We start from the raw sequence: 16,231 nt of genomic DNA, 5'->3' as shown, positions 1-16,231 counted from the left end.
TTTAGACAAATGAGTAGTCTTAAAAAAATCATAAAATGAATGTATAAATGGAGACAAGAACTAAAAATCTACTATTGGTGTGCATAATACTAAAAAAATAAAGTTTGAGATAATGTATATGAGAAGTAATTAAACTAATAATTCAATTTTTTGGTTCTTTTGAAATTATTGGTGCGCTCTAATCAAAGATAACTGATATTATTAGGGTTACAAGTTGGATAACAAAATAGAGGTTCCAAGACTTGTTTTACTCTCCACATATAACCAAATCAAAATGATAATAAAACTAATGGTGGTTAATACATAATTAGAATTAAATGAAACAAATAAGGAACTACTAAATAAAATAGGTTTGAAGTGCTATTTGAATTAACGAAGGGCTTTTGTCTTGAATATGACATCTATGTGAGAAAATAATTGATGGTGGCACAACCTTATAGTAAAGCTATGAAGATGATTATTATAGTTGCGTGCCTGAATGGAAAATTAAAATTTTAAGAAACTGGTAGGTAGTATAGGCTTGTATATAAATATAAAAAAGGATTGTAAAGCCCCTAGAAAGAAAAGAAAGAGATTGATGTTGAAGGAAGGAAAAGAAAGTGTTTTTCTTGCTTTAATTTTATATAGATGAAAATAAAAATTGATCATAAAATTTGTTGATGATCATTGTTTTAGGAGTTGTTAAGGCTTTTGCTAGTGCCAAAAGGAGAGAAATTGAGAGAAAAAAGTAACATAAGGAAAAATAAAAAGAGAGATTTTGGGATATAAATTAGGAATTAGAAAGCAGAGAGGATATAGAGGAGAGAGGGGAACGGAAATAATGAAAAATAAAATTGAAGAGGAGAGTTGAGAGAAAAATTAAAATTTATACTTACAAATACCTCTCTTGCCACTTACTACATGTAGTGAGTGATAAAGAACCTTGGTTGAGTGAAATGGGGTTCATGTTAATATAATTAGAAAGAGGTTGCTCCTCTTGGATGCCCTGTATGGTAATACATGGAAACCAAGAAGAGTGAAAAAATTTGACAACTAAGGAGAATAAAAAAGAAAGCAAAGAAAGCAAATGGTTGAGAGAATGGGAAAGAATACTTAATTAATATAAAATAGCTTCACGTTAATGTAGCAAAAAAATAGAGGAGGGTGGCTATAAAGTAGCCTTACTCTAAAGAACTTATGGGGAGTAAAAGATATAAATTTAAAAATACATAAAAAAGAAGTTTCAAGAAATGTGGTGTGTGAAATAATAAACTAAAAATATAAAATGTTGAGTATATAAGGTTAAATACAAATAAAGATAACACATATTAATGAATTAGGGATAAAAAGAATAGAAAAATAAATAATTAAATAAATAAATAGAAGATAATTGAAGATTATCCTATAAAATGCATAATAATAGGAAAGTGAAATGTTGTGATTTTAGTTTATACTAAAGGAAAGAACAAATCACAATATTGGATATAGAAAAATGAATAATGTAGGAAAAAGAGATTAAAATTACATGAAAGCGTAGGTATGTAAAGAAAATAAAATTTAAAGAGACATCATTAACTTGAGTTAAATGACAGAAAAAAAAGAAAACAAATAAGTAGTATACATAACAAATGGTTTGTATCAAGTGAAATGAATTTTGTTATAAAGATCAATAAGTTATTAGTGCTCATACATTAATTGTAATAACAATCAAGGAAATTTTGATATGCATGGATGTGATGTAAGAATGTGTAATGGGAATTTCTCTAAAAGATCTAAATGGTGTAGGTGTAATTATAGAAATGTCATATCATGAACATTGCAATTACAATGTGATGGATGGAATAGATTTAATGCGATGGACAATGATAGCAGTGTGTGCAAAGGTATGTATAAGTTGAGAGAACATGAAAGATGCTAGGATAACAATCTGTATCATAATTCTATAGTAGTTTTTGTTTTTAAAAGTTTCTTTTTTATAATTCTTATTTTAAAATTTAACTTGCCTATTGGATGAATGAATAATAAATGGAAATAAAAGACATTAAATATAATAGAAATTTTAGACTATTTTATATATTGGTTATCACAGAGTTAGCCATTATGATTTAGTTATCATGGGTACAAAGAAGTTTTAGAGATAAAAAATATTATGAAATAAAATATATTATGAAATGTATAATAAATTATTTAATAAAAGAAATTAAGAGTGCAAGAAAATAAAAGGTTAGAATTGTGTAATGAAGGAAAAGTGGTGGGTGTTACAACCCATTTAAGAGGAGAGGTAAAGTGTATAGGGAAGGAAGATGCATGTGAATAAACCAGGGCAAATAATTATGACATGTAGATAGGTTAATAGACAAGGCATTAAGTAATCTAATGTGATAATTTTATTTATGTTTTAATGAAGGACTATATGTATTTCTACTAAGAACTTACAAAACATGGGGTTGGGTCTCTTAAGAGATGGAATGAAAGATTGGAAGGATAAAGTAGAAAAGAGATGAAAGGTGGAGATGGATGAAGTTATAAGAATATGCGTAATAGTGCTTTGGTGATTGGATTGAATGTGGCTAATATTTGGAACAAATTTATTGTTTAGGATTTTATTTTGAATCTTTATGGATGCATGAATATGTTCTTTATTTTTTAGTTTTCTTGTGGAGTATAAGTAGTTGGATAAAAAGTTAGTAAAGGTGCAATTAAATGTATAAGTCAAAGGAAGATATAATAGATTATACATGATCGAAACTAAAATATTATTAAATATGTAATGGATATTTGACTTTTGGAGGAGTTAAAATAATCCGATTTGTTGGTTTGATGATTTGGTGATATTAGAGGCAGTTAGTGGTCTATAAACATAAGGAAAATGGGTGGGGTAATAATAGAAAGGGGATGCGGTGATGGGATGGTTACTACAATAGTAGATTCCTAAGGTGTTAATTTGGTGGGAAATAGGTTCTGTAGTAGAAGAAGAAGAGGGTTAGATCATACTTGCATCAAACAAGTAGGTGGGTAATGAGTTTGTGAAAATCCCTTAATGATAAAAAGCATTTTGTGGTGTGATAGTAGTTGAGTGGTAGATGAGAGGGTGTTAATTGAGAATTTGTTTTTCATAGTTGAAGTCTTGTACAAAATATTTAAAGGCATTATAGTTTCCAACAATGTGTCTTAGTGTGTGGTGGTAGTGATAATATTGGTCTTCAATTTCTATAGTTTTTGTATGTTGGTGTATCAAGTTTTATTTTTGGGTATTAGATTATGTTATGTTGGAGTAGGCTATAAAAATGTAAGTTTAATCAATGTTTGAATTTTAAGTGGTTTTCATTCAATTTTGTTTTGAGTTGGCTTATATGTGAAGTGTTGGTTGGTGTTATAATAAATGTGCAAGGTTGTAAGTGTGGTAGGGAGTGTCAAAATAGGACCTAAAGGAAAAATGTTCTTTTTTTGTTTCAGAGGTTCTTTGGATGGTTATGCCATGTTGTATGACCTTTTCAAAGGTGGTGAGACAAAGGATTGATAGCTGAAAGTGAAATTGGGGAATAAGGGCACTTATAAAGGTTAAAATAAGGAAATGTTCTAACTGACTATTTGGGATTCGACTAGCTAAAGCTCTCAATCTATTGTAAAATTAGGTAAAGGTTTTGTCATTTTTTTGTCTCTTATTGGCTAGGTCATATAAGGTAACTTCAGTTTTAAGATTATAAATAAATTGATTAATGAATGTGATAATTGAAAAAAAATCATAATAAACTAGTTAGGAATATTTGTAAACCATGTAATTGTCAATTTGTCAAAAGTGTTGTACCAAGCATCATATGGAATATACTACATGTGTAGACCCATTTAGTTTTAAATGCTAAGTTGTCCTAGTAATATAATTTCTCTCCATAATCATTTAGAGACTTATGCTAAAATGGTTATGGATGATTGTACAAACTGAATTTCGTAGCTATTGAGAAAACAGAAGGATAAGAGAGGATCAATGGAGAATAGAAGATGAATAATGAGTTAAGTTGTCAAGTGCTAATTCTAGAGTCAGAGACTTCTTAGGAAGCACAAATGATGAATTGTTTCAATAAGGGAGCACAAGTACTAGATGTTTTCCCTTTCTTTTCCTTTATTGCCTTTCATTTATTCAAATAAGTGCTAGAGATTGAGTTCTTGCGGTGTCTTAGTGATCTTAACTAGATCTAAGTTCAACTAGTTGGATTAACTATAATCCTCTTCTGATTGAAGAGTAACTTGTGTTAACTCTCTCTCTAGTTGTGAGTGATTGGTTGTTGGGGTTATGTAGGACTAAACATCTAATGGACAATGATCATCTAATCATGTATTTTTGGTTTGAGGTGCCCTAATTTATATTACTAAAGGGCAAGCCAATTCCTTTTAAAGGGTTACAATCTTGTGGGTTGGACTCTCTTTAGAATGTGATTAAATCCTACAATGTAGTCACAACTTGCAAAATCCTACAATGTATCTTAGTTGAATGGTTATGCATGTAATGATTCCAACATGAATGTCAATTGTCACAATATCTATTTTTAGGTCTTAATAGTTCATGAAATCCTCAAAGTGAAATTCAATTACTAGTTCCTAGTTGTTTTCTTCATCTTTCAAATTTCTATGTTGTAGACTTATAAAGTGTAGAAAACTCCATCGAAACTTGCTTTGTATGGCTACCTGAAGTTGCCACCTAATTTTTGGGAATTGAGAATTTAGGAAACTCAAGATTTTTGAAGAAAAAATTGGTATTCTTGGTGACTTGTAACCCAATGGAGAATAGAGATTGTTTGAGTTCGGGAACCAAGGTACGATGTGGGAAGGTATTAGGCACTCCACACAAGCCCGATTAAATTGGCCTTTACTATACTAATGTTCCAAGATTTTTTGTTAGACAGTTGTATGCTTTTAGTTCCAATCAGATTGATGTACATAAACATTTATGAATGAATAATATAAGTACATTATTATTTTTATGTCCAAATTGGTGTGTTTCTATAAATTACTCCTTAAACTGTACACTTATTAGACTCGTGCCAATTTAAAATGTTTTCAACCATTGGATAGACTTGGGGAATTTATCATAGAAAGGCTATAACTAATATGCTACAGAATTCGTGAAGCAAATTGCTAAGGTTAGATCCCAAGCATAGTTGGTGGGAGTTTGGAAGAAACACTAAACTTAGACCAATTTCTAATTATTCCCTGGACCTTAGAGATAAATTTGTAAAATTGAAAAGTTGTACTTAACCCTAGACTTGATTATGATATTATAACTAGGCATATTGGAGTAGTTTGGGAAATTAACTAAATGAGATTTATTCAGGGTCAATTAACTAGGCATATTGGAGTAGTTTGGAAAATTAATTGAGATTTATTCAGGGTCAATTAACTAGGCATATTGGAGTAGTTTGGGAAATTATCTAAGTGAATGATCATAGTGATAGGATTAACCATTTTGTCAAACAAAGTGAATATTAAGGTTTACACTCTCTCTGATGGAAATCAGATTTGCAAAATATATTTATATGTTATATTATTATTTTATGAAAAGTGTTTGCAAAAGGCTTTAATCCTAGGATCCATTTGAGCATAGAGCAGGACACTGCCTTTTAAAGTCAAGGAAGAGGTCCTTCCCTATGAGCAATTGTTGATTATGTGCCAAGAGCTTAAGGGCAAGAGACCATTACATGGTTGATTACTTGATGAACTTCATCTTATAGAAGTCCATTATCCTTGCGTCTTTATAGGGTGGTTAAATCTAAGGATCATTTATGTTTAAATGTTGGGCTCAAATTGAGCTTGAGCTGATTAGGTTAGGGGTTCACTACCCTTAAGTAGTGAATTCGGTTTGCCCCTTTATAGGGTTGGGACTGAACCCTTGTGGACTAATGTGAGACCTTTGTGAGTCCCACGCCATATAATACTTAGGCCTAAAGTGGCCATGCAATGCCTTAGGACATGAACCTTTGAAGGAAATTGGTCTTAGGCCCATTATTAATAAGATTAATTAAGTGATCGCATGACAACGTTGTCATGTGATATAGGTCGAATATGGGTATAGAGCACTCATTTCTTTTAAACTTGGATGAATTTTGATCCAAATACGATTTGGATAAGCTCCTAATAGGATTAAAAGCTAAAGTGCTCTATAAGGAATGAGAGGGAGAGGGCAAACCATCTAATTTCTCCCCACTCTCTTGCACTCTTTTTTTCTTCCCTTGCACCCAAAACCCTAGTTCGAACCAGCCACTATAGGGGCTATTTGTCTTTAGTCCATAGCTTAGTTTATGGAGAAAAACATCAGTCACATCAATGTTCACACAATTGCACTGATCCAAGGAGGTTGGAGTTCGGGTTTTGCTGAAAGTGCATTGCTGAATCGGCTTCACACACATTGATGCACCATCTTTAGTAGGAGGCCGATTTAGGTTTGATATTTGGCATGAACTACCACTCTGGAAGTTGCTTTTGTGGACTGCATATCAGGTATGATTAGCATTTATTTTGGGTTTTAAATCTGTTCCGTTTCAGTACAAGATCGATATGGAAATTCAAAATTCAAATTATCAGGAAATTAGTTCCCAGGTTGGGCTAGAATTGCTTTTATAATTTGGCCAACCACTAAATCTGGTTTGACCATGTTAAATATGATTTCTAACCTTCCAAATTTTTTCTAATAACTATGGGCTTATGAAGAAACAAAAATTACCTCTCACAAAATTACAAGAGAGGAACTGAATAATATTTATCTAATTCAACAAGAAAGCAAGAATTCTTTTGCTACAAAAAAAGAGAAAGCAATTAGCAAATATAAATGAAGTATGGATTTTCTAATAAATTAAATGAGCAAAACAAAGATCTACTACAAAAAAAGGGAATATGAAAAATTAAACTAATGAATCCTGGATAGTCAACCATGTAAATGAGTGTTGTGGAATTTTTGGGATAAAAAAAACTATAAGAAAGATTCTTTTTAATTGATTTATGCATATACTATTTTCCTATAACGTATGATATATGATGTTTGTTCTTGAAACAACAAAGGTGAAACTATTTTGACCCAATTATGCAAAACATAGGGCTAGCATGTCAACAACTTTATTTCTGTCAAAATGACTTTAGTGTTCTAGGGGGATACTAAATCGACTATTGGGACCTACTCCTATCAAATCAATGATGTTACCTTGGGAGCCGAGATTGAGTGATCAATGAAGGGGTAAACAATGTCAAATTTGGGTGATCTTAATGTTGTCAGATTTGGAATTTTGGGCTATACATAATTATGGTGTTGGATTTTTTACTTAATATGATATAAGGTTTAAGATCAAAATAACCCTGATCAGATGATTGGAATCGATTTCGACGTTGAGTCTTAAGATGAAGGAGTAGGTACCTAGGGTGTTGGATTTCTGATTTGATGTGAGGTGAGGTTCAGATCAAAATGATCTCGATTGAACGATTGGGATCAGTTATGGCTTTGGGTCCTAAGGTGAAGGGGTAAACGGTATCGGATTTGGGTGATTTTTGTGTCATTAGAATTGAAATTTTTGGTTCTATGTACCCCTAGGTCAGATGTAAGGTTAACTGAAGCATACTTGAAACTCAAAATGTTGCGTAAAGATTGAAGGGTGCAAAAATGAGGAGTCTACACTTTGCAAATTATGTCTTATATTCTCATCCTTAGGCTAATACAGGTCTTGTAGCAATTTAATGGTTCTGTTTGAGCATCACCTAAGTATCTTTTATATGTAATATGAAACTATTTGTTAAAATGAAAAATGCGGCCCTTCAAATGCAATAGTTTGTTGGGGAAGATAATAATGACTTGTTAGACTAAATCTTCTAGACCAACCATCTGGATAAATTGAGTTGCTACATTTGTGTGGGCCTAAATCTTTTAGATAAATTGAGTTTTTTAATCATAAATAAACCTAGTGTAGTTTCACAAATAATGACCTAGCATAAATGCTTCAAGACTAACCACCTGGATAGTAGATATGAAACTACATATCTAGTCTAGGCCTTCCAATAAAAGTAGCGATCCACTTAAGTTTGATTTCAATATAAATCTATGTTTTTGGTGGCAGGTATTCCACCCTATCAAATAGTGTTCTTTATTAATTCAAATTAAAAGTTAGCTAGCATCCATAATCATAAAACCAATAAACCTAATTTTTCTAACTTTTTTTTTTAATTTTTGAAAAAGGTGAAGTAATTTTATTAGAGAAATCAACTAAATACAAAATGGGAAGTTCAATCTTCTGAACCCCAAACCTCAGAACAACTAACAGTCACATACACCACAAAGATACAAATTGCAAGACATTACAAGTAGGCTATGAAAGGCTCCTAGGCAACCACAATCTCCCCACAGTAGCACCAATCAATTCATCAATCTTTAAATGAAACCACCCTGAGAAATTCTTTTATTTCTTTTCAACCAAACTCTCCATATATAGTACCACAGTTGGATCAGGCTCCAAACTAGTATACCATCTGCACTTAAACCCTGTGGGTACCATATATAGTAGCTCTCAGCTCTTGCAGATTTTTATGAATACCTAGGATATGTTCAAGGCTGTTATGAAATGAAGCCAGATATCATATGTCCTTGTGTAGTGGATGAATAGCTGATCTAGGTTTTTGTTAGAGTGGTTACATAGTGGGCAGGCATGGTCTTGAATTTGCACTCTTCTAATCACACAATCTTTAGCTAGGCCCTTCCTAAGGGAAATAACCCAGAGCAAGAAGCAATTTTTTGAGGGGATTGCATTTATATAGATTTGTCTATACTATGAAAGAGACCTTGGGCAGTTGTAAGGAGGCTCTTACCTATTGAAATCAATAAAACTTCCTCTCTTTTCCCACTTCTATATCCATTCATCATCCTTCCCCCTTCTAATACTTTGATTGTTAAGAACATGAAGAAACTCCAAAATAGTACCCACCTCCACATCTTGAGGAATTCTCCTTAGGCTAGGGATCCACACTATCACATCATTTTGTTGCTCATAAGAATTAGCAACCAGGGCATCTTTGTTAGTTGCAATTTGGAATTCTCTTAGCAGATGAGACATTTTTTCGTTTTATTTAAATTGCTTTGTATCCAACTTAGCACTTTTATATGGGCATTCTACCAATTTTAGAGTAGTACAACTAAACTATACCAATTTGCTTAAAGAAGGTAAAAGGGTGTAAAGGAAGAATTATACCAGTTTCCTATTTAGAGAGCCATAGAATGGATCTATTGTGGATCACGACAAAATGAGAAGTAATATAATTGATGTAGGGCTTTCAACCATAGCCTTTACCATAGTCTCTTCATAAGAGTTAACTTCCTCTAATTCTCTTAATCTTTGTGAGGAATAACAAAGCATCATCTCTCTCTTTGGATTGCTTTGAATTCCATAATAGATTTTGAATAGGAACTCTATAGTGGATTTGGATGTAGAGTTTGCTTTCTAATGGATCTTCTTTTTGCAGTTTTCTTTTTTCTGTACTTAATTAATAGTTCTTTTTCTTTTAGAACTCTAGACAGGACTAGGAAGCAGATTAATCCATTTTCCAAACAAAGGGAGAGTGTGTCTAGAGTAGAAAGAACCAAAGGCAACTCTTACAGAGTAGAGACTCAAGGGCAATGTTTTCTACCCATTGTTGGCTTGAACGATTCAACTGTTCGAACCATCATGAAGCCATGATTCCAAAGTTGGTTACCCTAAAACCTAGAGTTTGGTAATAAATCATCTGACCTAGGTGATTGAACTGTTGACCAATTTAACTCGGTCATTGGGTCATGGGTTGTACATTAATTGTGTATGCAACATTTAGAAATCTATGGCCAAGGGTCCAAAAGTTCCTTGCCCTTCTATTTTAGCAAAAAAAAAAAAAAACCCTTTTTTGGTCTCAAATCCCAATTTTTACATTTTTATAAATAAAATATTAAAAACTGAAATAAAATATAAAAATATTTGAATGAACATGTGGGAATCAACTCAAATGTGTTTGATACGAAGTTCCAAGCTAATGGGTCACCACCAAATCATGTTGTGGTTTACATATTTTGTTTTTTTTTCCAAGCTACACTATGAAGGAGATAATATGTATCCAACAAATATAAATAAATTGATAAAGCAAACAAAGAGCAGAAGGTTTCTTATTTGAAAATTGATCCGTTTCTAGCAATTCCCTAAAAAAAACTATTAATTACACTATTCTTAACCATTTCCTAAAAGATCATGCATTTTGCTACAAGATTACTAGATTTATTCTATATATAAAAGTGGGAATGCAAAGTGGAAGATTTTTTGGACTAAACTTACCTCCTATTTCATTGTTTGAGAAAGGGCATAAAAGCCATTTTATTGTAGCTTTAATTCTAGCTCTTATGGCTACTAAAATGCCCATATTTGTCTATTAGTGCATCTCTAATTGTAAGGATTGAAAATGTAACTTCAATTATTACCTTTCACCTCATTTAATCCCCTCTCATTAAGTCTTATAACTTAAAGCATTAACTCCAATTTTCTCTTATTAAATCCTATATTAAGTTATTTTTCACTAATAAATGAAACTAATTAAATCTATGCCAATGTTTTTAACAATATAAACCTGTATATTTTAAAACTAAATAACAAAACCATTCTTTATCAAAGTGGTGGCTAAGAAATGCAACCGTATATCCAAATGAAATTTATCAACCTATATAGTCATAGTTAGGTAATAACATTTTTTAAATATAAATAAATATAAGAAATTATAAAATGTAGAAAAACTTAGACACATTTATGATATTTTTATTAATGAAATTTAAAAAGTGTAATAAATAAGAATTATTTTTGTTGATAATGAAAATTAAATACATAATTTACAATTGAGAAAAAATGAAATTATTTTACTGTTTGGAAAATATCAATAGTTTAACTTTTGGGTCAAATTTGTTAGCGTTTAATGTCATAAATAAATAAATATTAATAAAATAAAAAATACACAAATTTTGCAAAAGAACATTCAAGAACATGTAATAATATCATACAATTATCATATCAGAATTATTTTTACACAGAAATATAAAAAGAATTATAGAAAAAATTGAACACGTCTACAATTCTATATTTACACTATATTAAAAATATGAATAAAATTATGGGCATTCTTTTAAGTAAAATATTCAATTTTGAATTTAGTCCCTATTTAATTGTGAGGTTTAAATTGTAAATTGAACTACTACTTTTTCACTTCAGGTGACGCCTTAGCTAGCTGAAGTTGCCACGTGATTTTCCTTTGTGGCCAGTAACTTCAGACCACGTTGACATACGTCACCACAACCGCATCACGAAGAGGCCTCACAAGGAAGCAGAGTCCCATATGGATAAGGAGACACGGCTTGTTGGGAAGAGTGGGACCTTCCAAGAACCTCGATGGGCGACTTCTTCCCGACAACCCCACGGACCTCATCTGACTACAACACGAATGTTCATTCTATATAAAGACATCTCTCCCTTAAGATAAGCTCTCTATGATTTAGCACACATTACTTTCCTCAGTACTTTTCCGTGAAAAATTCGTATCAATTGACATGGTTATATTACATATGATTTTCAAGAAGTGACAAGAAGTCAACATGCCTGAAATTATTTAAGAAATAAATATTTGCACTATGGGCGAACCTCAACCACTAAGTATAAATTTATATTATCGTTACTCCAAAGCGTGAAAAAGATCAAGTTCATTTAGGCTGCCTTTAATTGCGGTTTAAATATCACACTGGGACCGGAGGAGTTCTGTACTCATTGATCTGCTATTTACACTGCAAGCAAATGCAGTCTTAATGGAGAATGAACAGCTATGTGTTTCTGGACGTCATTCAAAAGAGAAAAGCCGTAGAGAAATTAGGACAATATATGACAAGCAAAATTTCTATTGATTATGGATTGAAAGTTGGTTAGAACTGAAAATTTACAGTCTTCTTAGAGGGAAAGTATGAATATCATAGAACTTGAAGGACTCTTATTGGCTGTTTGATAACAGCTGAAGTGGCTTAATTGATTTTTTATTTTTTCTTTTGGTTAATAATAAGATTTTAAGGAGATTAGCTGAAGACAATAGCTGTTCAGCTTGTTCATGGGCCTGGCCCTGAACAACTAGACCTCTTCGTGGGCCTGGCCCTCATAAAAGCCTGAGGCCAGAGCCCAAGCCTGAAGCCCAACATGAATTAGGAATGGGGATGCCGGAGTGCCACTCTGGTTGCTAGAGAGAGAGAGAGAGAGAGAGAGAGAGTGTCCTGGAGTTGTTTGTGGTTGTTGGAGTGCCGCTGTAGATGCTACCGGAGCTGTTACGAGAAACCTGGAGTTGTTTGTGGTTGCTGGAGTGCTGCTGTAGATGTTGCCGGAGCTGTTGCGAGAAACCTAGAGTTGTTTGTGGTTGTCGGAGTGCCGTTGTAGATGCTACTGGAGTTGTTGCAGAATGGGGATTAAGGACACCGCCTTTGGTTTGAATACATAGAGATTAGGGAGAATCGAAGAGATAGAGAATGAGACATTGTTGGAGAGATGATACCGTCTTCCGCTCACTAGTCGCGAGTCCCCAGTCGCCACTTGTGGAAGGAGATAATCCAACAGGTACCGCCAACTCTGATGTGGAAGAGAAGAAACTTCCAAGTTCTTCTAGGTTCGAATAGGTTGAGGGAGGGAGACTATCGAAGGAGAAGAATTAGGGTTAGGATTTAGGAAGAAAATAATATGTATATTAATATATTTTTTATAATATATATTATTAATTATTATATATATATATATATAATATTATCGGGCCGGGCCAGGCTTTTATGTAAAATCCCGAGCCCGGCCTGAAATTGAGTCGGGCTTAGATAATAGGGCCCAGGCCCAGGCCCATGGGCCTAATAATATTGTCTAAGCCTAACCGTGGCCAGGCCGGGTTATTGGGCTACCTGGCCCATAAATAGGCAAACCATTCAATCGCTTAGTATGGGCCCATGTATTTTATCACTGGTGTGGGACATTGCCATTGACTCCACAGCTTGTTATAGAGCTAAAGTATTTGCTAATCTGAATTCCATTTTAAGTAGTTCCTTAATGGTTAAAGCTGAAGTTGTATATTTTATTATAATTTAGAATATTTTATTATTTAATTATTTTATTCACTAAAACACAAAGAAATAGGTCATTCAGTTGTTATCAAATGACCCGTTAGTCTAAAAGGCACAAAAATAGAATAAAAATGAAGAAAACTTCAAAAGAAATTCAGGAGGTCAAAGCCTCATGCACGAGTTCAAAGAGAGGAATGTTGAAGCAGATTTTCTTGAAAATCTTGATCGCAACTGCAACCAGAGCATTTCTTCGAGTGAAGAAATTCAAGGAGGGATATTAGACCTCATTTTTACAGAGGAAAGGAGGAAGCTTGCGACTTTTCTCTCGTTAGTTCTTAACAATTTAATTTAAGAAATTCTTGAAGAATTTTCCCTCATTTTTTTGTTTCTCTTATCTCAATCAAACCAAACATAGTACCTAATTTATTGGATAAATTGGTATAAAATCTTTTCTAAGCTATATGCAAGAAGGGGATCCGCCATTTTGAATGGATGGCTTTAACTAACCACTAAATATGCAGGTCTTTTTTCTGAAAGTGATAATTCAAAATTGTTTTCATGTTCTAGTTAGTTAATGGGGTTTTGGTTTAGACAATCTTCAACACGGAGCTTCTTCTGTTAGGCAAAGTATGCATGGGCTATGACAATGCCCATACTATCCAAAGTATGAAAGCAATAGTGGAGCTACTTAATGTGTTTTCTAGGCCTTTAAAAAAAAAAAAAAAAAAAAAAAACACAAAAGTGTTCTCTAGTCTATATGTTTGGTTTGAAAGAAATTTGTCAAACTAAACACAGCCTTATATCTATATTTCATCATTGTCTATAAGAATTGTCTAGTAAGAATCTGATTGGGAAATGGAGGTGAGAGGCCTATTTGGCCTTCTTAGACACTTTTATATAATTCATAAAAGTTTTAATCACATGGATTTGGAAGGAGTACAAACACAAATATGTACTATATAAATACATACAAAATAATACAAAATACAAAGTTTTGCGCTCTACATATTTGTATTTGTACTCCTTCCAAATGGAGCCTAAGGAAATTATTAGAGGTGTAAATTAGGTCGTGCTGCCTATAGCCCAACATGAATTTGGATTGGCCCGACACGATGGTCCATGGGCCGTGCCAGGCCCGACACGATCGTGTGGGCCGTGTTGGGTTTGGGTTTTTAGGTCCGTGGGCTAATCTGGCATGGGACCGAGCGGGCAATTCCGCCCGCGGCCCGCGTGCTAGCACGACTTAGACGGGCCATATATATTATTTATATATTATATATATTTATATATAATATAATATATTATATAAATTATAATAATATATAATATATTAATAAAATAAACAATTATTTTTAATTTTATTATACTAATTTATTTAAGGGCAAATTTCTTAAACTACCTTTACTTTTTAGCTAATTAACAAATTGTACCCTTTTTATTTACATATTGTTTTAGAGTACCCCTAGACAATTGTCAAGAATCTCCTTGCCATTGACGAAAAATGTCATTTTACCCATTATTCTCCTTCAAAATTTGAGCATGAAAGAGGAATAAGAGAGAGAGGGAGGGAGTGTGTACCAATGGCGCAACCATTGGGTGAAACAAGAGAGAGCAGAGGCAGGGAAACCGCTAATGTCGATCACATCCTGAGAGAATAAAATCTTTGTGTATAATCCCTTTTCAACCTCTGTTAAACTTCTTCTCCTTTATCAGCTCCTCCTTCTTGCGTTTGGCATCAGTCACTCTTTCTCTCTCTATCTCGCTAATGGAGGATCAGAACCTAAGAAGAAAATCTCTGTCTTCAACCTGTAAATCGAGCTCTGGCTCTTCAGCTACTGCTACGAAACAACACCTTCGAGTTTCATTTATACGAAAAGGCGGACCAACTATGGACTGGACGACCAGATTGAAAATTGCTCTAGGCTCTGTAACTCAAGTCCAAAACCAGAAGCTTGTCTGAAAACATGAGCATTGCAGATTCAAGAATCAAGGTAGAATAAGTTGAAGTTAGACTTAGGGTTAGGGATGATCTTCTTCAGCTGCTACTATGATGTTGAAGTCCAAAGCACAAGAAAACCCAGAAGGCTTCCATCTTATCTCTTGAAATTTGATTATTCGTGTTTGATGACATTCACCACTGGTGGAGGAAGTAGGCAGACACATGTATCCATCTAACGCAGGTTACATGCCAACAGAACCACCCAAATTCTCATCATCTTCGATGGCCACGGTAGCATCGTCGGCTCCTCGGTTCAGTCAACCTTTGGTCCATCGACCTCTGCAACTATTGTGACGATGTCCATCGTCTCTAACGACAAGAACGTCTTCATCTTTCCCCCCATCCTTTGCAATCAGTGGCACCAAGTGGGTTTGTAAGAGTTGTGTTCAAGGCCGATCGTGATGATTCTTTCCGTTTGCAGTCGGACTCCCTCGTGAATTTCAAGCAATCGCAGCAGGTGCCGGAAACTCATGAAGGTTCTTCCATTTGAGGGGAGAATCCATTGTATCATGAGGAGACTGAGTCTGAGGGGAGAAATGTGAAACACTGTTAGTCGTTGGATTTTAATCTCACTAGAGATTAAATCCAATGGGGTTTGATTGATTAATTACATGGAAAACACACTTTTACACACGTCTTGGAAAATAGTTTTTTCTCTTACTAAAACTAGTTTTTAACTTGTCCCATATTGGAAAATTATAAGACTTGTTTTGGGTATTTAAATAGAAGCTTACTTACACTCTTTAGATTTAAAAAAAAGAGTATGGATGCTTGCTACCACTGTGTGTGGCGCAATGAGGCGCTTTAGATGTGCATTTTGCTCGTGAACAGTAGTTTTGACTTTTGGTGCGAGGCTGACTATTGATATTTTCAACGGCCACGATTCAATCAGGTGTGATCAAGATGCACTATTTAAAATTAACAGTCATTAACTGTTAACTACCTTTTAACAGTCACAATTTTTGAAATTGTAACCTTTCAAGGAGCCTTTTTTGAACCAGCACATTCCTTTGTTCCATGACTCTTTAGAAATTATTTAAGGAGCGTGAATCAATCAATTGCACACACAATTTTCGAAAATCACTCGTTTCTCTCAGTCCGATCTGCTACTATCTCATAGAAGGTTTCTTCGGAGACTCTTC

At 33.6% G+C, this 16,231-nt stretch overlaps 1 long non-coding RNA gene across 1 annotated transcript in view; it reads left to right on the top strand.

Moving 5' to 3' along the window:
• LOC104606474 (uncharacterized) overlaps nt 1-11,730 on the top strand; it is a 31,312-nt gene extending 19,582 nt beyond the window's left edge. The window contains exon 3 of the long non-coding RNA XR_736774.3: nt 11,226-11,730. This is a non-coding gene — a long non-coding RNA (uncharacterized LOC104606474). The remainder of the gene's footprint in view (nt 1-11,225) is intronic.
• The last annotated feature ends 4,501 nt before the right edge of the window (nt 11,731-16,231 follow it).

The sequence above is a fragment of the Nelumbo nucifera genome, chromosome 6 (genome assembly GCF_055504915.1).
Source record: "Nelumbo nucifera cultivar China Antique chromosome 6, China Antique-T2T, whole genome shotgun sequence".
NCBI classification, from domain to species: Eukaryota; Viridiplantae; Streptophyta; class Magnoliopsida; order Proteales; family Nelumbonaceae; genus Nelumbo; species Nelumbo nucifera.
The sequence above is the reverse complement of the archived record's forward strand: the minus strand, read 5'-3'. Positions and strand labels throughout refer to the sequence as shown.